General features: G+C 41.5%; 1 protein-coding gene across 6 annotated transcripts in view; it reads left to right on the top strand.

Annotated features, from left to right (window-relative positions):
- The first annotated feature begins 400 nt into the window (after positions 1–400).
- GADL1 (glutamate decarboxylase like 1) overlaps positions 401–22,126 on the top strand; it is a 687,722-nt gene continuing 665,996 nt past the window's right edge. For all 6 annotated transcript variants that reach the window (XM_079933919.1, XM_079933917.1, XM_079933916.1 and 3 more), the window contains exon 1: positions 401–1,062. The gene's annotated coding sequence lies outside the window, so the exon portion shown is untranslated. The remainder of the gene's footprint in view (positions 1,063–22,126) is intronic.

Below are 22,126 nucleotides of genomic sequence, written 5' to 3'. Positions count from 1 at the left end.
AATAAAGTAAGATAAAATATAATAAAGTTATTAAGATAAAAAATAATTATTAAGAAAATAAAAGAAAAAATTAAAAAACAACAACAACAACAAAAAACGGACAGATAGAACCCTAGGACAAACGGTGGAAGCAAAGCTATACAGACAAAATCTCACACAGAAGCATACACATACACACTCACAAAAAGAGGAAAAGGGGAAAAAAATCATAAATCTTGCTCTGAAAGGCCACCTCCTCAATTTGGGATGATTGGTTGTCTATTCAGGTATTCCACAGATGCAGGGTACATCAAGTTGATTGTGGAGCTTTAATCCGCTGCTTCTGAGGCTGCTGGGAGAGATTTCCCTTTCTCTTCTCTGTTCTCATAGCTCCCAGTGGCTCAGCTTTGGATTTGGCCCCGCCTCTGCGTGTAGGTCGCTGGCGGGCGTCTGTTCTTTGCTCAGACAGGACGGGGTTAAAGGAGCAGCTGATTCGGGGGCTCTGGCTCACTCAGGCCGGGAGGAGGGAGGGGCACGTAGTGCGGGGCGTAGGGAGGGGCACGTAGTGCGGGGCGTAGGGAGGGGCACGTAGTGCGGGGCGGGCCTGCGGCGGCAGAGGCCAGCGTGACGTTGCACCAGCCTGAGGCGCGCCGTGCGTTCTCCCGGAGGAGTTGATCCTGGATCACGGGAGTCTGGCAGTGGCAGGCTGCACAGGCTCCCCGGAAGGGGGGTGTGTATAGTGACCTGTGGTCGCACACAGGCTTCTTGGTGGCGGCAGCAGCAGCCTTAGCGTCTCATGCCCGTCTCTGTGGTCCGCGCTTTTAGCCGCGGCTCGCGCCCGTCTCTGGAGCTCCTTTAAGCAGTGCTCTTAATCCCCTCTCCTCGCGCACCAGGAAACAAAGAGGGAAGAAAATGTCTCTTGCCTCTTCGGCAGCTCCAGACTTTTCTCCGGACTCCCTCCCGGCTAGCCGTGGCGCACTAACCCCTTGCAGGCTGTGTTCACGCTGCTAACCCCAGTCCTCTCCGAGCGCTCCGACCGAAGCCCGAGCCTCCGCCGGGTGAGCAGAGAAGCCTCTCGCACTGGTGAGTGCCGGTCGGCCCTGTTCCTCTGTGCAGGAATCTCTCCGCTTTGTCCTCCGCACCCCTTTTGCTGTGCTCTCCTCCGCGGCCCGAAGCTTTCCCCCTCCGCCACCCACAGTCTCCGCCCGCGAAGGGGCTTCCTAGTGTGTAGAAACCTTTCCTCCTTCACAGCTCCCTCCCACTGGTGTAGGTCCCGTCCCTATTCTTTTGTCTCTGTTTATTCTTTTTTCTTTTGCCCTACCCAGGTACGTGGGGACTTTCTTGCCTTTTGGGAGGTCTGAGGTCTTCTGCCAGCGTTCAGTAGGTGTTCTGTAGGAGTTGTTCCATGTGTAGATGTATTTCTGGTGTATCTGTGGGGAGGAAGGTGATTTCCGCGTCTTACTCTTCCAGCATGTTCCTGGAAGCCGGGAAACGAAGTTTTAATTGGAGACAATGAGACCCCCCTGGGCTTCCAAGTGCCAGCTGGTGGGGAGAGGGTTTCTGGGGTCACAGACCCAATCAGTGCTTACATTTGACTCCACTGATTGCTCACTGCTGGGGGTGATGGGGATATGCAAGTTGATTAAAACTGGAGATTTAGTTGCCGAAATAGAATTTCTCAGATAATTGCTGGAAATGGGCCAATTCCTTTGCTGGACTGAGTTCCATGTGGCAGATGATATGCTCTCTGACTGAAACCAGATCCACAAGAGACAAAAACGATTCTTAAAGACACACCGTCCAAACAGGTGCTTGGTCTTGTGATCAGCAGAGCAAGAGAGACAGGATGGAATTCTCCTGTATTTCTATTTCTTTGCTTTAAGGTGTTCACCAAAGGAGTGTCAGAACCTATTCAGGTTTTTTAAATTGGTATTTGTGACACCACAGCCTTAAACTTATAAATGGACTTCTTGGGCTTTGGATGGTTTTCTTTAGAAAATGAAATCAACATGAAGATTGTTCTATTTCTCTCTGGAAACAATTTCAAAGGGCATCCTATTTCTTTCTTCACCTGAATCTTTTCTTTTGTAATTGCATAGTTTTCTGCTTGTAAATGTGTGTGTGTTTCATGATTTTTCCTGCACAAGACCATGTTTGACCCTCGCAGTCGGTGTCATTAAAACAGAGTGAGCTTGTGAGTCCAAACCAAGACCCTGCACAGCTTTGTGCTGCACAGAGTTCAAAATGTTTTAAATGTTGTGCCTGAAAGACTTAAAAAATTATACCACCCAAGATTGGTGAGGGGACCTGGAAAACGGTACTCCCATACCCTGCTGCTGCTCCTGGAAAGCAATCTGATGATGTTGATCAATGGCTTTAAAAATGTACATGTCCTTTGATCCAGCACTTCTTCTAGAACTTAGTCTTTAGGAAATAGTCAAGGATGTCAGCAAAGTTTGGCTTCTCTTAACATTAGTGGCTGCCTGTCTAGCACAATTGTGTCCAGCAAAATCTTCTCTAGCAAAATCTTGGCAGTGGAGTTTAACTTCGAAGGACTAGAATAGCGTGTATTCTGTAACAGCAAAGGTGGAAATGTTAACAGTGGTTGTCTCCCCCCGTTGGGTTACAATTCTATTTTGCGTATCTGTATTTTCTAATTTTTCTTCAATGAATATGTTACTCATTTAAAAATATTTAAAAATTTTTGAACAGTGAAAGAATTTTGCTGTAGAAGTTTGTCTACGGACATGATAAAAGTGTTCACAGGAAGAACAATTGTAAATAAAAGGGCGTTAAACTGCATGTGCAATGATTCTACTTTTTAGAAAAGAGAAATCAATTTCTTCTCTGTCTTTGCACCTTTCCTCCCTGCTCTCACAACACAGAAACACGTTCGCACACACACACATCTGGAAGCACACACACCAGTATACCGCAGTGGTTCTCTTTTGGTGAGAGATACGGAACAATTTCTTCTCTTTGCTCATCTGTATAATTTATATTTTTTTCAATGAACATGTAATACTTGTATAATTGGAAAAAAATAGAGCTTAATTTCACACACAATAGACAGGATGCCGGAAGTGTCCATATGAAGGGGGTTGTCAGGGCCATGTTCTCAGTCCTTCACCCCCTTTTCCTTACTGAGTGCTGATGTAGGTTTGGGATTTCCTTCTATCTTAGGTAAAATGGAGCCTCCCATTTGCGCAGAAGTGTTTTGGGTCACAAAGCCTCAGACAACCACCAGGCAGCATCTCAGTGGCCTTTGGGATAAGATACACATCTGGGATTTAGAAGCAGGCATGGGGAGGGAGGATTTGTAGCCTGCCACCTCTAAATATTGCACCTAGTGACCTCCTTTTAAAAGCCTTTGCCTGGCCCAGCCCACTGGCTCCGGGGGTGGCTTCTGGCTCTTTCCTACCTGGGATGGGCAGGAGGGAAATGATTGTCAGCGGTGCTGATCTGTTAGAACCAGAAAGCTTTCCCCGGGCTCTCATAAAACATACTGCACTTAAAGTCACTTCCCTCATCCATTTATTCCCCTAGAGAAATCTGTGTAACATGGGAAGGTGAAGGAGGAGTTAGAGCAGAGCTTCTCACAGCTGGGGACTTACAGGGAGTGACGTGTAATGGCTAGAAGCAGGCTTTGCTGTGCCAGCTACCGCTGTGTGGGCAAGACTCTGCCCCACACTCTCTGTGTGACCTCGGGCAAACACTTAACACCTCTGGGCCTTAGTTTCCTTATTTGTAAAATCTAGATGACAACATTGTAATGATTAAATTAGGTAAAACAGGTACAGCACTTTGAACAGAGCCTGGCGTTTGGCAAGCACTCAACAAATATACTACAACTTCCACAAATGTTGCCGTATTGTTGTTCATATGTACTCTTCTATTATTTTAATTATTTTAAAAAATAGATGACCCATACCCATGGTACAAATTACAACCTCAAAATGTTAACGAAAAATGTACAGTGATGTGGTAGCTCCAATACTGCCCCCTCCCAAAGATGTCCATGCGCTCATCCTTGGATCCTGTGAATGTGTTACATGGCCAAAGGGGCTTTCAGATGTAATTCAGTTTATGAACTTTAAGATAGGGAGATTATCCTGGATTATCTAGGTGGGCCCAATCTAGATAAAGACAGAGAAATTTCCCGGTGCAGCAGAAGAGGAAGGCAGAGAGATTCTGAGCATGAGTGAGATTCACTAGCTGGTGCTCCAGGTACCATGTGGGATGCAGGCAGCCTGGAGGCTCCAAGCCCAGCCCTGGATGACAGACAGTGAGGACACTGGGACTTCAGTCCCACAACCGCAAGCAACTGACTTCAGCCAACACCCTAAATGAGCCAAAAAGCAGATTCTTCCCCAGAACCTCCAATAAGGGGCGAACACTGCTGGCACCTTGGTTTCAACCTCATGGAAGCCAGAATAGAGAAACCAGTCAGTCCAACCCAGACGTTCGACAGCGAGACAACAAATTTGTATTGTCTTAGGCTGTGAAAGTTTTCATAATCAATAGAAAACTAAAAGTGAAGAGTAAGTTTCACTCCTACCCTTGATTCCCAGCCCCCATTTCCCTTTCCTGGAGACAACCTCCCTGTATTTAGAAGGGAAAATCAGAAAAAGGAAGGAAATAGGTCTCTTATTTAGGATATTTTAAGCTGAGAGATTTTGGTTTGGGAAGATCAAAGAGTAGGAAGAATGATAGTTCTTGGATGTTTTCTTAGGGAAATCTGTAATGCTGCGTTGTGCCAAGTGTGATACTGTCCACATGAAAATGATTAATGAAGCAGTAAATTTCAGATATTTATGAATCTTTATAGAAAAGAGAATCACAACTATTTAGAAAATGTGGATAATTATGAACATAATGGTGAACTTAAAAGATGTGAATGTATCATAAAGGAAAGCTCCCTCTGAAAATATGAGGTTTTCTTTTTAGAACCATCAAAAAGCTTCTGAATACTTCAGTCCTGTCCCTCCTAGAAGCCAAATTCTCTAGAAAATGGGGAGAGAGAGAGTGGAAGGGAGAAAAGGAAGAGACCATTAGTCAATATGAAGAAGAGAAATATGAACAGAAAAGAACTGTAAATACTCCAAGTGGAATCAGAGCTTGAATCATTTTAATCAGGTCTGGGACAAGGTAGACAAAAGATGGTCCTGTAGATAGATGGGGTCATTTTATATGTCCCTCCTTCTATTGATAACCAGTCTGCAGCCTTATATTTCTCCTACTGACATTGGAAAGTTGACAACCTATCAGCTATTACTTATATTTTAAACCTGGCTTTGCAGGATTTTTTTTTTTCTGGTGTTGGTGGCAGGGAGGTCAGGAAAGGAATGCAATAAGCCATCAAATGGACATGCTGGCATATTCTTTCAGAAGACTCACCAAACCTGACTTACACGTTGAAAACTTTTTGTGTTTTACTTTAACCAAATGACTCATAATTAAGAAATCAAGGGACTTCCCTGGTGGTGCAGTGGTTAAGACTCCGCATTCCCAGTGCAGGGGGCCTGGGTTCGATCCCTGGTCAGGGAACTAGATACCACATGCATGCCGCAACTAAGAGTTCGCATGCCACAACTAAGATTTCACGTGCCGCAACTAAGGAGCCCAAGTGCAGCAACTAAGGAGCCGGCGAGCCGCAACTAAAGGAGCCAGCCTGCCACAACTAAGACCCGGCACGACCAACCAACTAACTAACTAACTAACTAACTAACTAAGTAGATATTAAAAAATGAAATCAAGTTAAAAATGCTTTATGAATATTTGGAGGAAATAAAATATATTGACTAGTCTGATGAATGTTAGCCCCAGTGGGAATATTGTAACCATTCCTATATCATATGGATGGTGGAAATAATAATCGTTAAGTCCAATTACAAATAAGGCAAAATGCAGCTTTCTCATGACAAAAATAGAATATACAATGGTGCTGTCTGAGTAGTTATTTTTTATTTTTAAACAGAAAAAAAACTTTAAAAAATCCAATTGCTTTGCAATAATTTTCTCAAGAGATTTCGTCCCGAGAAGAATAAGATGTAACTCAAAGGCTTTTATTCCCACCCAACAAATGTATCACAATGTGTGCAATCACCCAGGAGTTCACTTCTAGACTTGTACATCCTCAGACTCCCAGTTATTGTTACATTGATTTCAAAGAAAGGCCAGAAACAATTTCCTCTGAAGTTTTTCTGTCTGTTACGACACAGTGCAGAGCACCAGGAAGATGCTCCCACCTGGCCCCTTTTTCCAACAAAAGAATCCTGGGCGTCGAGGAAGTGCTTTCCAGTCAAGGCTCTGCAGTCTCTCTGCTCTTGGCTGAATAAGAAAGGTGTCTCAGCTAGGTGGCTTTGATCAATAGAACGCCTTCAAGGTCAGCAAAGAGAACCTGGTTTAATTTGCTTTTGTAGAGGAATGAGGACAGAGGCACCTATCATGAGTAGAGGACAGGGGCTTGTTCTTGTGATACCCACCAAGGCCATACACTTGGGCATGGAATTAGGTTTCTCATGGCCCTCTTGGTCCATCCCATTCTCTTTAAAAATGGTTTAAAAATAATTTTCCCAAGGGGAAAGTTGGGGGGGGAATAAATTTGGAGGTTGGGATTAACATATACACACTACTCTATATAAAATAGATAATCAACAAGGGCCTACTGTATAGCACAGGGAATGCTCTACTCAATACTCTGTAATAAGCTACATGGGGAAAGAATCTGAAAAAGAATATATATATATATATATATATATATATATATAAACTGAATCAAGTTGCTATATACCTGAAACTAACACTACATTGTAACTTCACTATACTCCTATATAAAATAAAAATTTAAAATATTTAAAAATAATTTTTATTTTTTATACAATTTTTAAAGGTTACTTTCCATTCATAGTTATTATAAAATATTGGCTATATTCTCTGTGTTGTAGAGTACATCCTTGAGTCTATCTTACACCCAGTAGTTTGTACCTTCCACTCCCAAACCCCTATATTGCCACCCCCATTGGTAAGAACTAGTTTGTTCTCTACATCTGTGAGTCTGCTTTTTTGTTATATGCACTAGTTTTTTGTATTTTTTGGCTTCCACATATAAGTGATATCCTACAGTATTTTTCTTTCATTGCCTGACTTATTTCACTTGGCATAATGTCCTTCAAGTCCATCCATGTTGCTGAAATTTACAAAATTTCATTCTTTTTTATGACTGAGTGGTATTGGTATTCCATTGTATATATGCACCACATCTTCCATATCCATTCATCTATTGATGGATATTTAGGTTGCTTCCATGTCTTGGCTAAATAGTGCTGCTATGAACATTGGCATTCTGTTCTCTTCATGTGGCTAATGAAGAAGATACCACATGTGGTTAAAATAACCCCCAGAAGAAACTGGCATCCTAACTATGAGAATCACATCAAAGAACATCCTTATTTGCTATGATCACACATCTTCAAAAGACAAATTATTAACACTCATGCAGTTGTCCTGCCTGTGGTCAGTTTGCTAAGAGTTTTCCATATCCAGCCATGTCAGTCACATCAAACTGCATGCATCTGATGGCCAACTGGATTATTGCCTGTTAAACTGGGTAGTTGCTCATTTATGAGAAATACAGGATCAAATGCTCTGGTCCTGATGAGAGCATGACATTTTAGAAAAGCGATGTGTATTTGATCTTTAAACCTAAGAGTGATATTGACTGTTGACAACACCAGCTGTTATTTGTCTTTCTGCACCCATCTTGAGGGAAAGTTTTCAAATACATTTTCCAAACCATTGACAAGAAGTTCCTTCTTCTTCCATTTATAACGCTACAGTTTTGGACCTCGTTATCTTTTAGAGACTGTCTCAAAGAAAGTGGGGCACAATTCTTGACTGTGAGAAGGTGTAGTTACCATGATCTTGGCAGGAGTTTTTGACTATCTGTTTTACAGAATCCAAATTAACTCACTTCTGTGATGACCCATCTAGTAAACTTCGGGTTTCTCCATTTAAACTTTTTTGGACTGAAGTCATCCTCAACTTATTTCTCCATTTATTTGTCCTCTTGTCTGCTTTACGGAATAAGGTGGGTGGTTGCTGCTGAGTTTTGATGATTGGGATGTGCCGTGCATGGTGGGAGCTTCTTGGATGGTAAGGTGGGAAGCTGACAACAGTGAGAATCGCCGTGGGCAGCGATAGGAGCTGCCATGTGCTCTAATTAATATTCCACAAACCTCTTAGGTCTCAGCTTCCAAGCCATTTCCTCAAGGAAACCTCTTCTGACTCCCCCAAATTAAATGTCTCTGTATTCCACAGCTCCCTGTACCTCTCCTTTCACACCATTCATCAAATTTCCAAATATCTGTCTTCTTTCCCCATAGGTTGTAGGCTCCACATGGATGGGAATAGTGTCCATCTTGTTCATGTCTCTGGCACTTACCTTTCAATCATGGTGGACTGGCTTTGTGTCCACCAATCTTTCTTTTTTGATTGTAGCATTTGCCTCTTTGAAGGTGTTCATTTTTGCATAGCAGAAGGCCATCTTTATGGTGTGGCTTTAAGAAAATTTTACTTCACCCCTAGGCTTTGCTATCAGTGTTCTTCCAGGTTTCTTTGTGAATAAAGCTCAAGCCAATGGAGATGCACATCTTCTCATGTTTTCTGGGCGGGGTTAATCTAAGAGTCCACGGGAGCTTGTTTATTTGACCAGGTTGTCCTGTATGTCCGTCTGCTCAGAAGTGAATGGGAGGTGCTTCATTGCTTGGTGGGTGAGTAAATTCTGCACTAGTCATTTTACAGCCCAGGATGGTTGGTAAATACTTGCTGAGTTTAGAAATCAGTGGTAAAGGAAGTGGTCATGTGGGGTAAGAAGCTTACATTTGGGAAAGCACATTTGCCCTCCCACATTCAAATCTTGACAAGAGGGTCTCAGATCTGTAATAACGGTATTTCTATTTTTAATCATGTTTTCCCATGGAATTAACATTTAGTGGTCTACAGCAGAATAATTGGAGGAACTTCAGTTTCTGTCTCTTTGGGGCTGAAAGCAGATGAATGAAAATAAACTGGGACTCACGGATAGTCTGTAGATAGAGCTAATTGCTTTAAACGCCTCAGGATTCCTTCAACCTCCTTGCCCCTATTGGGGTTAAATGCCTCCCTCTCTGGGGATGAGAGGATTCCTTTCTGGCCTGGAAGGCATCTGTGCATTTACAGGCCTCTGCTTCCTACCCCAGGTCTTTAGAATCACACAGCTGCCTTCACCTTTTTACAATTTCTACCGGCGAATTTTTGGAGAGAAAAGGTAAGAGTTAGCATGGGTGGCAAGTAATTATAGTTTTTGATTCCCAATCTTTACATAGAGAACTAAGACCTTTGTGATGATTAAGACTATAAACCTGTGGGTGCTCATGGAAGCTGTGGGGAGAAGACGGGCTGTACAGATGGGGCTGAGCACCCTCCCACCCGTCCCCCACCCTGCTGCCTCCCCCATGTAACTCCCGGAAGACAGCCGCAGAGGAAGACGATTTCAGGAGCTCAAAGGGCGTTTGTTAATCATTTGCATTTCCCAGAATTTCGGGTAAGCTGAGTGGATTTCATTTCAGACACTAAGTAATGAAATGCAGGGCTAATTTTAGAAGTTATTATTCATCAATCAATTAAGTCAGGAAGTTATTTAATACCCTCCCAAAACGATTTTCTAGGCTTCCTGTTTCAGTCACTTAGCCATGATGAGCAGGCAGGGGAAACCTCACCTTGGAAAGCAGGATCCCCGGTGTGAGCATCCCTCTGCTTTGTGGGGAAACGGGGCCAGGGCTGTGGTAGCCAGGAACAGGGGACAGAGCTGACTCGGCTTTCTATTTTCTTTCTTTTGTATACTATTTGGCTTTTCCACTGGAGACTGTCAATTTTTGGTGAATGTGATTTTTACGCCAAACTCTTTATTTTGGTCTCGAGGGACCAGATGGCTCTGATGGTATTGCTCTTTGTGGTAGATTGTGTTATTGTTCAAAACATCCATCGTCTCTCCATGTGGAGCCCTTCCTGCTGGACAGAGGATTATACCTCCCTGCCCTGCTGAACTCAAGTGTGGCCATGAGGCTTGCTTTAGCCCAAGAACTGTGAGTGAATGTGATGTGAGACTCCAAGCAGAAGATCTCAGGGGTACCCGTCTGAATTTCCTTCTGCCACAAACTGGCCAGGTCACAGGCTGGGTGCCAGGGGGAAGCTGGGCTGGCAGAGCACCGTGGCAGATCCGAGACAGCCGGGCAGCAGGCACAAGAAATAAGCCGCTGAAACTTGGGGTCACAACGGCACAGCGGCCTCTTCTGAAGGACGCCACAGTGAAAACATTTGGGGCCTAATCAGTGAAAATAATTTTTGCCCGCCCCTCTCCTTCTTTGATTTCTGCTCATAGAAAGCAGCCCTCATTACTGTTTGCAAGGATACTTTTCCAAGTAGCCAAGGATACTTCTCCAAGGCTCAGGAGAAAGCTATGATGTTGCTAGTGGAAAACTGAGGCTTCCCTGTAGTAATATACTCAGAAGAGCTGGACAGAGAGGTTGCTCCATGATGGCCGAGATCACACACATCTTGCTGTATCTCTGGTGCTTACCACTGTGCCTTGCCTGTGAGTGCTCAATAATTATCTGTTGAAAGGATGCTGAGTGATTGAATATACAAGAAATCAGGCATCTCCATGTTTATAGGTGGCAGAGAGCACTTTGGATTTAAAAAACTACAGGCACACCTTGGAGATATTACAGGCTTGGTTCCAGACATCACAATAAAACCAATATCACATGAAGCGAGTTACACGAATTTTTGGTTTCCCAGTGCATGTAAAAGTTATGTTTACACTGTACTGTAGCCTGTTAAGTGTGCAACAGCGTTACTTCGAGAAAAATAATGTGCCTACCTTGATTAAAAAATACTTACTGCTAAAAAAGTGCTAACTCTCATTTGAGGCTTTGTTGAGTCGTAATCTTTTTGCAGTTGTAACGTCAAAGATCACTGATCACAGATCATCATAACAAACAGAATAATAATAATGAAGAAGTTTGAAATATTGCGAGGGTTACCAAAATGTGACACAGAGACACGAAGCAAGCAAACGCTGTTGGAAAAATGGTGCTGACAGCCTTGCTCAACGCAGGGTTGCCACAGACTTTCAGTTTGTTAAAAAAAAAAAAAAAAATGCAGTATCTGTGAAGCATAATAAAACAAAGCGCAATAAAATGAGGTCTGCCTGTAGGTTTAGGGTTTGAAACACAGGTTAAATCAGATGAGGAACCGAGAGGCTGAGGTGGGTCTAAAGGAGTCTGCTGGGGTCAAACCAGGTATCAGAACCCCACGTGTCTCTTGGGACTGTGCACTGAGCATAAATAAGTGAGACAGCCTGGCTCATTTTGGCCCAGAAATAGGCTTCCCACCCCTTCTTCTTGAAACATGTGGTTCTTTTAGTCTGTCTCTAATTTCCCCAAGTTTTGGTAGAGAAATATTTTTCTAACTTGACTGTAAGGAAAATAAAAGCATGATTAGGATGGCAATCAGTCACTCGTGGTCAGCCTCAGTTTCTCAGGGACAGAGGCAGGGGAGGGCCGAAGAGCCCGTGTCCGAGCAGAGGAGTCAGTCGTTTCCCAGCTCCGGCTGAATGCTGCCATGTTGGAATATGGGTCCAGTTTTCCTATAGCATCCTAAATTTCATGAGAAGCTGGCAATCTGGCTTTTGGTTTTGAATTTCCTAATTTTTAAATGTTGGCACATAAAAGACAACATTAAGTTCAGTGCAGGCCTGCAGTACACCTTGGCAGGGCAGACTTGACCCTGTGCCACATTGCAACTTTGACCATAGTCTGTGTCTACAGGTGTGACTTCTGGGATGAGAGCTCTGGACTCTAAGGTTATATTTGCATAGGTGTGTGTATGTTTTAGAAAACACCTGGAGGGAGGGCTGATGCCAGTTCCCACTGCGCCCAAACCGCAGACTGGTGACTCACTATCCAAGCTGCCATGAGGGCAGCAGAAGGCTGCCAAATGGCCTTTTGGAGTCTCTCCTCCACTTAGGCCAACATCCTTTAATGCTGAGTTGAATATTTCTAAGATTAAATTGGAGACTTGTGTACTAAATTACATATTCAGGGGGTCCTTGCTGAAATAGTGTTTTTGTTTTTTGTTTGTTTGTTTGTGGAAGTATGTTTGTCTCTTGTTTCTTTTTCTCAGATAACATTAGAAATGTCCAATCTCCTCCAAGGGAAATGAAGGCCTGGATGAAGAGGCAGAGGGTTTGGAGTCCCAGGACGAGGATGTTCTGGAAGAGGACAGAAAGTCCTGTGTATGAGGAGGTCTTTGTTGTCTTCAGCTATTCTGAGGTTGGAGATTGTGGGCTGCAGCAGTGGCTACTGCATGAAGATGTGTATGATCTTTGGGATGTACCCAACTGATGGAGTTTAAAGAGGACAATTGTCTCACTTGTCCACCCAGCATCACCAGAACATTCTGTTTTAGAAATTCTGTTTTGGAAATTTCCCTCATTCAAAACTCCTACCTCCAGAAGGTAGGAGGCAGGTCTCACATACCCAGCCCTCACACTCCCGTTCTTACAGCTGATGTCGAGGCCAGTGACCTAGGCTCTGGGTTTCTTCTATTTGTCACTCCAGATCTGCTTTCCACCCCTCTCTACATGCTCTGTCCACCAGGAGGCCGCCCTGCGTGGACTATATCACCAAAGTTTCCTTGCTTCTGGCTTCTGGTTGGCTTTAGCCAATGGGAGGTAATAGCAGGAGATTGGACAGTGGAAGGAGAGAGCAGTGGGACACAGATTCCTCCAGCTCCATCTGTGCCAGGAAGTGTTCTAACTGTTGCTACTGCTCCAGAAATAGAGTAGGGTTAGTAGAGAGTCATAGAGATCATTGATGACCTTGCCAACCTGGTGGAGAGCACAGATGAGAAACTGCACTGAAACCAGGTGTGTGAATATGGTGGACAGAAAGTCAACATCTTGTGGGATGATTGGTGATTGTTATTGCTGCTTGTGGCTACTGTGGTCACTACAAGCTGGCCTTCCAACTAGTACTGATGAAAGAACCACCAGCTGTGACACCTGCCAGTGATGGAGAAAAGCTCACTACATGAAAGCTGCTCTTGGTAAAGTCCCCCAAAACTCTGAAACAAAACAAAACAAAACAACAACCCACAGAATGGGAGAAAATATTTGCAAACGAAGTGGCTGACAAGGGATTAATCTTCAAAATATACAAACAGCTCATGCAGCTCTAATACAAACAGCTCATGCAGCTCTATGTCAGAAAAACAAACGACCCAATAAAAATATGGGCAGAAGATCTAAATAGACATTTCTCCAAAGAAGACATACAGATGGCCAAAAGACACATGAAAAGATGGTCAACATCATTAATTTTCAGAGAAATGCAAATCAAAACCACAATGAAGTATCACCACACACTGGTCAGAATGGCCATCATCAAAAAGTCTACAAACAATAAATGCTGGAGAGGGTGTGGAGAAAAGGGAACCTTCCTACACTGTTGGTGAGAACGTAAGTTGGTGCAGCCACTGTGGAGAACAGCCTGGAGGTTCCTTAAAAAACTAAAAATAGAACTACCATATTATCCAGCAATCCCACTCCTGGGCATATATCTGGAGAAAACCATAGTTAGAAAAGATACATGCACCCCAGTGTTCATTGCAGCACTATTTACAATAGCCAGGACATGGAAGCAGCCTAAATGTCCACTGACAGATGAATGGATAAAGAAGATGTGATACATATATACAATGGAATATTAGCCATAAAAAGAACGAAATAATGCCGTTTGCAGCAACGTGGATAGATCTAGAAATGATCATACTAAGTGAATAAGTCAGACAGAGAAAGACAAAATCATATGGTATCACTCATACGTGGAATCTAATTTTTAACAATGATACAACTGAACATATTTACAAAAAGGAAACAGACTTACAGATACGAAAACAAACATATGGTTACCAAAGGGGAATCGGAGCGAGGGGGAATAAATCAGGAGCTTGAGATTAACATACACACTACTATATATAAAATAGATAACCAACAAGGACCTACTGTAAAGCACAGGGAACTCCACTCAGTATTCTGTGATAACCTATATGGGAAAAGAACCTGAAAAAGAATATATGTGTATGTATAACTGAATCACTTTGCTGAATACCTGAAATTAATGCAACATTGTAAATCAACTATAATCCAATAAAATTTAAACCAAAACAAAACAAAAGCTACTTACTATCTCTACTTTCTCTACTGACCTCCAGGAATGGCTCCTTCCCTTGGCCCTTCAGTTCTAGGTGTGGTAATGGTTTCCGCTGTTACTAGCCCTTGGGTGTGTCACCATCTCTCCCCACATCACTGTAAACCATCCTCTTAATAAACACTCTGCAATTATCCTTCTGAGTGTGCCGTTTCTTTCCTGCCCGGACCCCCACTGATTCACTCTGCCAATCAAACATGTCTTTGCCAAACTTTGACCCAAAAGCTAGTGACAGAAGAGGGCTGGATTGGTGGGATGGTTACTTTTTATGTGTCAACTTGGCTAGGCCATGGTACCCAGATATGTGGTCAAAGATCACTCTGGACTGTCTGTGGGGGTGTTTTTGGATGAGATTAAGATTTCAATTAGTAGACTTTGAATAAAGCAGATTTCCCTCCCCAATGCAGGTGAGCCTCATCCAATCAGTTGAAGGTCTGAATAGAACTGACCTCCCTCAAGCAAGAGGGAATTTTGCCAGCAGACTGCCTTTGGACTTGAACTGAAACTCTTCCCTGCTAGCTTACCCAGTCAGATTTTGGACTTAACCAAGCCTCCATAACCACATGAGCCAATTTCTTAAAATAAACCTCTCTTTTGTATATACAGTTGACCCTGAACAAGGCAGGGGTTGGGGCACTGACCCCCTGTCCCATCAAAAATCCATGTATAACTTCATAGACAGCCCTCAGATTGAACCAACCACAGATCATGTAGTACTGTAGTATGTATTTGCTGAAAAAAAATCTGCATAGAAGTGAACGCATGCAGTTCAAACCTGTGTTGTTCAAGGGTCAACTGTATATACCTCCTATTGGCTCTGTTTCTCTGGAGAACCAGTGAAATAATACAGATGGTGAACTTGCTCTCTTTCTTTGGAGGTGAAGGCTGTGAGGTAGAATTTCTGGCATGCATGGCTCGGTGGTTCAAACTGCATACTTATTGCCTGCTGGTAGTGGTGGCGGTAACTATTTTCTAATCAGACTAGTTCTGCTGTGTGGATTTGGGAACTCTTTCTGGGAGCTCATCTTAAGCCTGGGTCTCCAGCCCTCTAAAGGATTTGTGACATCCTTTGAATATTCTCCTTTTCTTCATTCAATCAGAGTCCAGCTTCTGTTGCTTATAACCATTAATCATGACAGAAGCATGGATTAAGTTACAGTTGGAGAAAGATCAGATTGTAAAAAAAGAATTGTTTTTGTTTGTTGATTTAAAGAATAATTATCAAATGTAGTTTCATGGTATTAAAGTAATTCATTTTTCTTGCAGTAAAAAATGAATACCGTCATTCAGCTGTACTGTTATTTCTTCCTTTGGAGTGTAATGTATTTTTCCAGACTGGGATAGATTATAAACCATTCAAGCATATTGCTACCATTCCCTCATTTAATTTCACTTCTGAATGTCCCTGTGATCTTGATTTAGCATGAAGAAGCAAATGTGATTGTGTTTGCAAGCGTGCATTCCAAGACGGTGTGTGCATGTTGGTCTATGAACCTTTTCTTCCTTCTCTTTATATAAACATGAAGCTAAGCTTGCAGTTTCTGTGATGTTTGCGGAAGGATTAATTTCTACAAAACAGAAGATTTCAAAACCTGCCTAAGAATAGTTCTACTTCCTGTATAGTGCAACCAATGGCTTTTATTTCTGATGTAATAACGTTTTAACTTTTTGGTTTCCACGGGAATGCAGGCAAGGAGGTAATTTGTGAGAAAACACTGGTTTTCCTCTTGTCACAGGATCAGTAAGCCAATGGCTCTATCCCTAAATTGAGTATCTTTTGTACAATATCTTCCTAAGTGTAACAATTGTTTTTTTCCCTTTTTTAATATATATACACTTAATTTTTTTTCAAGAGCAGTTTTAGGTTCACAGCAAAATTGAGTGGAAAGCACAGAATTCCCATATACCCCCTGCCTTCACCACAGGCAAAACCTCCCCCACCATCAATATCCTCCACAAGAGTGGTACATTTGTTACAGTGATGAACCAGCACTGACACATCATTACCACCAAAGACTGTAGTTTATATTAAGGTTTGCTCTTTGTGTTGGATGTTCTACAGGTTTTGAGAAATGTATAATGTATCTACTATAGTATAGTATTATACTGAATAATTTCCCTGTCCTAAAAATCCTCTGTTCTCTGCCTAGCCGTCCCTCCTCCCCCACAAACCCCTGGCCATCACTGATCTTTTCACTGTCTCCAGAGTTTTGCCTTTTCCAGAATGTCATAGAATTGGAATCATACAGTATATTGTCTTTTCAGATTGGCTTCTTTCACTTAGTAATATGTTTTTACATTTCTCTCATGTCTTTTCATGGTGTGACAGCTCATTTCTTTTTAGTGCTGAATAATATTACATTTTACAGATGTACCACAGTTTATTTATCCATTCATCTATTGAAGAACATCAATTTAAAACAATTTTTAAGAGATGGCACAAGATCCATATTTAATTTTAACCGCTGTGTATATCATGTCAAGGCAAACAGCAGTTAAGAGCAGGATAAGAACACAAGCAAATTTATGAATTAAAATTTTTGTCTCCTTTTCTCATTTGTACTACATGACCACCCTTATGTCTTTGCTGCTCCCCAAGGCACATATTTCTGAATAGATTATGCTCCAGTTGTATTAATGAGAACTCTTGGCTGCCCATGCATGGCACCCCAGACTTCTTATGAGGGCCCTACTCCATCTATTCTAGTCAATGTCTAATAGGAAAATAGAAACCTTTCTAAATATTCCAGACATAGAGAGATTTAATACAGAGAATTGGTTGTAAAAGCCTTAGGATGGCTGGAGAAGCAAAAGAAGGAAAATGGTGTTGCCTAGAAATCAGGAAGCTGCTCCCCACCCACCAATAAAACAGTGTGGAGATTCAGAGAAGACATCAGTACCATATTAGGAGATAGAAATTTTGGAATTATCACACAAGAAATGTATAATAACTACAATAAATATGTTGAGGACACTAATGGAAAAAGTGGACAACATGCAAGAATGGGTGGATAATGTGAGCAGAGAAACAGAAATGTTAAGAAAGCATCCAAACAAAATGCTTAGAGAACATTAACCAGGTTAAATACTAAATAATCTACCTAAGCATATCATTTTCAAACTGCAGAAAATTAAAGACAAAGAGAAAATCTTGAAAGAAGCCAGAGGAAGAAGCCCACATTGCCTGTAGAGAAACTAGGATAAGAATTACATCAGGGACTTACCTGGTGGTCCAGTGGTTAAGACTCTGCGTTCCCACTGCAGGGGGCCTGGGTTCGATCCCTGGTCAGGGAACTAGATCCTGCATGTCACAACTAAAACAAGATCCCACAAGCTGCAACTAATGATCCCGCATGCCGCAATGAAGATCCCGAGTGCCGCAGTGTAGATCCTGAGTGCCACAACTAAAACCCAGCACAGCCAAATAAATAAATAAAATATTTTAAAAAAAGAATTACATCAGACTTTTATTCAGAAACAATGCAAGTAAAAGAAAGTGGGGTGAAATATTTAAGGTATTGAAAGAAAAGAAAAGCTATCCACCTACAATTTTGTATCCAGTGAAATTATCATTGAACAGTGAAGGAGAAATAAGGACTTTTCAGACAAACAAAAGTTGAGGAAACTGGTTGTCAGTAGACCTGCCTTGTAAGAAATGTTAAAAGGAATTCTTTAGACAGAAGGAAATGATATAGGTCAGAAACTCAGCTCCACATAAAGAAAGAGTGTTAGAGAAGAGATTATGAAGATAAAATACAATCTTTTATTTTTCTTATTCTTAATTGATCTAATAGATAATAGTTTGTTCAAAATAATAATAGCAACAATTTATTGAATGAATATGGTTATGGATCAGTGAAATGAATGGCAGCAATGTTATGAGAGCTGGGAAGGAGGGATTGAGAATACTCCATTGGAAGATACTTGCACTACCTCTGAAGCAATATAGTGTTGTTTGAAAGTGAACTTAGTTTGGTTGTAAAGGTATATTGCAAAATTGAAGGCAATCACTAAAAATTTTTAAAAAGAAATATGATTGAGAAAAATGGAATCATGTAAAATGCTCAGTTAAAACTAGTGAAGACAAAAAAAGAAAAAGAAACAAACAACAACAAGTAACAAATTAAGTTAATTAAGTTACAGATTAATGTGTAACAAAGTTACAATATGGTAGGGAAGAAACATCCAACTATATTAATAATCAATTTACATGTATATGATCTAAATAAGTACACCAAGTAAAAGACAGAGACTGTCAGACTGGATTAAAAAAAGAGACCAATCTCAATTTTATCTGCAAGAGTTAACTCTATGTTATCTATAAGAAATCACTTTAAATATAAAGACAGATAAATTGAAAATAAAGAGATGGAGAAAGCTATACCATGTTAATGCTAAAGAAAGCATTAACACGGCATTATTTCAGACAAAGCAGACTTCAGAGCAAGGAAAGTTATCAGAGAAAATGGGGGTATTACACAATGATAAAGGGGTCAATTCTCCAAGAAGACATAACAATCCTTGATGTGTATGTGCCTAACAATAGAGTGTAAGGATAAATGAAGCAAAACCTGATAGAACTGCAAGGAGAAATAGACAACTCCAATTATAGTTGGAGACGTCAACACTCCTCACTCTCTGATTGAAAAAAAGGTAAACAGTAAATCAGTGAGGGTACAGAAGACCTGAACAACACCATCAACCAGCTTGTCCTAATTGACATTTATAAAAACTCTACCAAATAGTAAGAGAATACATATTCATTTTAGGTGCACATGGAGCATTCACCATGATAGACCATATCCTGGATCATAAAACAATTTTTAGCAAAGTTAAAAGAATTGAGATTATTTGAAATATGAACTCTGACCTTGCCGGAATTAAGCAAGAGATCAGTAACAAAAAATATTGGGAAAATCTCTCAATATTTTGAAATTAAGCACATACTTTCAAGTAACCTACGGCTCAAAGAAGAAATCTCAAGATATGTCAGAAAATGCTTTGAATATTCAATGAAAATGAAGATACAATATATCAAAATTGGTGGGATGCAGCATTTAGAGAAAAATTTGTGGCATTAAATGCAAATATTAAAAAAGAAGAAAAGTCTCAAATACATAATCTAAACTTCCACCTTACACAACTAGTAAACAGAAAGCAAGCTGGAAGAAAGAAATAGTAATGATAAAAGCACAAATCAATGAAATAGAAAACAGAAAAATCAATGAAACAAAAAGATGATTCTTTGAAAAGATCAACAAAATGTATACACCTACAGCCATATTCTGAAGGAAAAGAAGAGAGAAGACACAAATTACCAATATCAGGACTAAAATAGGTGATATCACTATAGACTCTGCAGATTTTAAAAGGATAATAAGGAAAAAACTATGAACAGCTCTAAGCACATAAATTCAATAACATAGATGGCATGGACCAATTCCTTGAAAGAAAAATAATTACCAAACCTCATTCAAGAAGAAATGGATCATCTGACTAGTGCTATATCTAGTAGAGAAATTTAATTCATATTTAGAAACCTTCAAAAAAAGGGCCCAGAAGACTCTACTGGTGAATTCTGCCAAACATGTAATGAAGAAATAACACAATTTCTACAAAATCTCTTCCAGAAAATAGACAAGGAGGGAACACTTACAAACTCACTTTATGAGACTAGTATTTCTTTGATACAAAAATAAAACAAAGAGACTACAAGAAAGGGAAAGACCAATAACAAATAACCAATAACAGAACAATAACCTTCGTGATACAGATGTAAAAACCTTCAGCGAAATATTAGCAAATTGAATCCAGCAATATGTGAAAAGAATAATACATCACAACCAAGTGGGGTTTATCCTGAGAATAGCAAGGCTGGTTCAGTATTCAAAAATTGATCAATGGGGCTTCCCTGGTGGAGCAGTGGTTGAGAGTCTGCCTGCAGATGCAGGGGACACGGGTTCGTGCCCCGGTCCGGGAAGATCCCACATGCCGCGGAGCGGCTGGGCCCGTGAGCCATGGCCGCTGAGCCTGCGCGTCCGAAGCCTGTGCTCCGCAATGGGGGAGGCCACAACAGTGAGAGGCCTGCGTACCGCAAAAAAAAAAAAAAAAAATAATCGATCAATGTATTCCACCGTATTGACACGCCAAAGAAGAAAGACCCTTTGGGTTAGGTAGAACATTTTTCTGGCCTGGGCTATGCTCCCTCTCCAGTGTGTGTGATAAGTGGGTGTTGGGTGAGCAGCTCTGCTGATCTTTTGTGATTGAGGGTCAGCTGCTGCTGTAGGGTTTAGGATAACGTTGGGTGGGATGATTGTTTTCTTCCACGTGGTCTCTCTCATTCCCCAAAAGGCTTCTTTCTGTGGTGGTAGCAAGGATCTGAAAAAGAATTGTGCATCCTTTGAGACCAGACTTGGAATTAGAATCACTTCCATAGCATCGTACTGTCAAAGGAGGTGACAGTGTCAACCCAGATTCAAAAGGTATGGACATGGATATGCAGTAGACCGCTTTTATCCACGGTTTCACTTTCTGTGGTTTCAGTTACCTGTGATTAACCGTGGTCCAAAAATATTAAATGAAAAACTCCAGAAATAAGCAATTCTTATATTTTAAACAGTGTGCTGTCCTGAGTAGTGTGATGAAATCTGGCACCGTCCTGCGGTGTCCTGCCCTGGATATGAATCTTCACTTTGTCCAGTGTCTCCCACCTGTTAGTCACTTAGCAGCTGTCTCAGTGATCAGATGGACTGTCTTGGTATCACAGTGCTTGTGTTCAAGCAACCCTTGTTTTACTTAATAATGACTCCAAAGCGCAAGACTAGGGGTGCTAGCAATTTTAATATTCTCTTACTGTGCCTGATTTATAAACTAAACTTTATCATAGATATGTACAGGAAAAAAACACATAATAATAAAAAAAAAGGTTTGGTAATACCTGTGGCTTCAGGCATCCACTGGGGGGTCTTGGAACGTATTCCCCGTGGAAAAGGGGGACTACTGTACTCTTTGATTGGAAGATTGACAAAATCGCATTGCAGAGGGGCATGGATACAGGGGAGACGGAGAATTTGGCCCACTTTTGGCAATTAATGTACTCCCAGATATTCACTTAGGTATTTTCAAGAAAAAGAGGTTTGCTGTAAAATGCACATTTCTAGATAGAGTAGCATAGAACTGGACCTAGCTACTCCTAGCTACCCTCTCTCTGTCTTGTTAATTGGTGTGTCTTCTTCTGTCACATCTGTCTAGACCTCCAGTACTAATTCCTGAGTGAGAATCTGATGGGTCCGTTCCATCACGGACCACCCCCCAAACAGTAGATTGACGGATGAGTCCCATGAATGTGCCTCATCATTCACCATTTCAGTAATTAGCAACTCTGTGCTACTCTCAGTATCAGCAGTTCTCTGCTCGAGGAGGGCTTCCTCTTGACCCAAGCCTGTGGGGCAGTCTGGCAGTGCTGAGGAATTAACCTAAATCAACAGCAGATGGTGGATATGGTGCCTTGATAGTACCAATTCTTTGACCCTCTCTTAATACACATCCCTTGCCCTATGACTCTGCAACTTCTCTCACTGAAGAGATGGTGTCTATTTTCCTATCACTTGAATCTGGGCTTCATGGGTTGTCATTGGTCTATAGGATGTTAGTAGACTTGCTACAAACAGAGGCTTGAGAAAGCCTTTGTGCATTTCTGCTTTCTCGGCTACTCCTCTGTGATTACCATGAGAACGTGGCCAGGCTAGCCTGTCAGAGGATGAGACATATGGGGAGGCCAAGGCCTTTGCAGGACAGCTGAGAGTCAGATGACCCCTGGGCACGGAAGACAGAGC

This window comes from Stenella coeruleoalba (assembly GCF_951394435.1).
Source record: "Stenella coeruleoalba genome assembly, chromosome: 10".
Classification (NCBI taxonomy): Eukaryota; Metazoa; Chordata; class Mammalia; order Artiodactyla; family Delphinidae; genus Stenella; species Stenella coeruleoalba.
The sequence above is the reverse complement of the archived record's forward strand: the minus strand, read 5'-3'. Positions and strand labels throughout refer to the sequence as shown.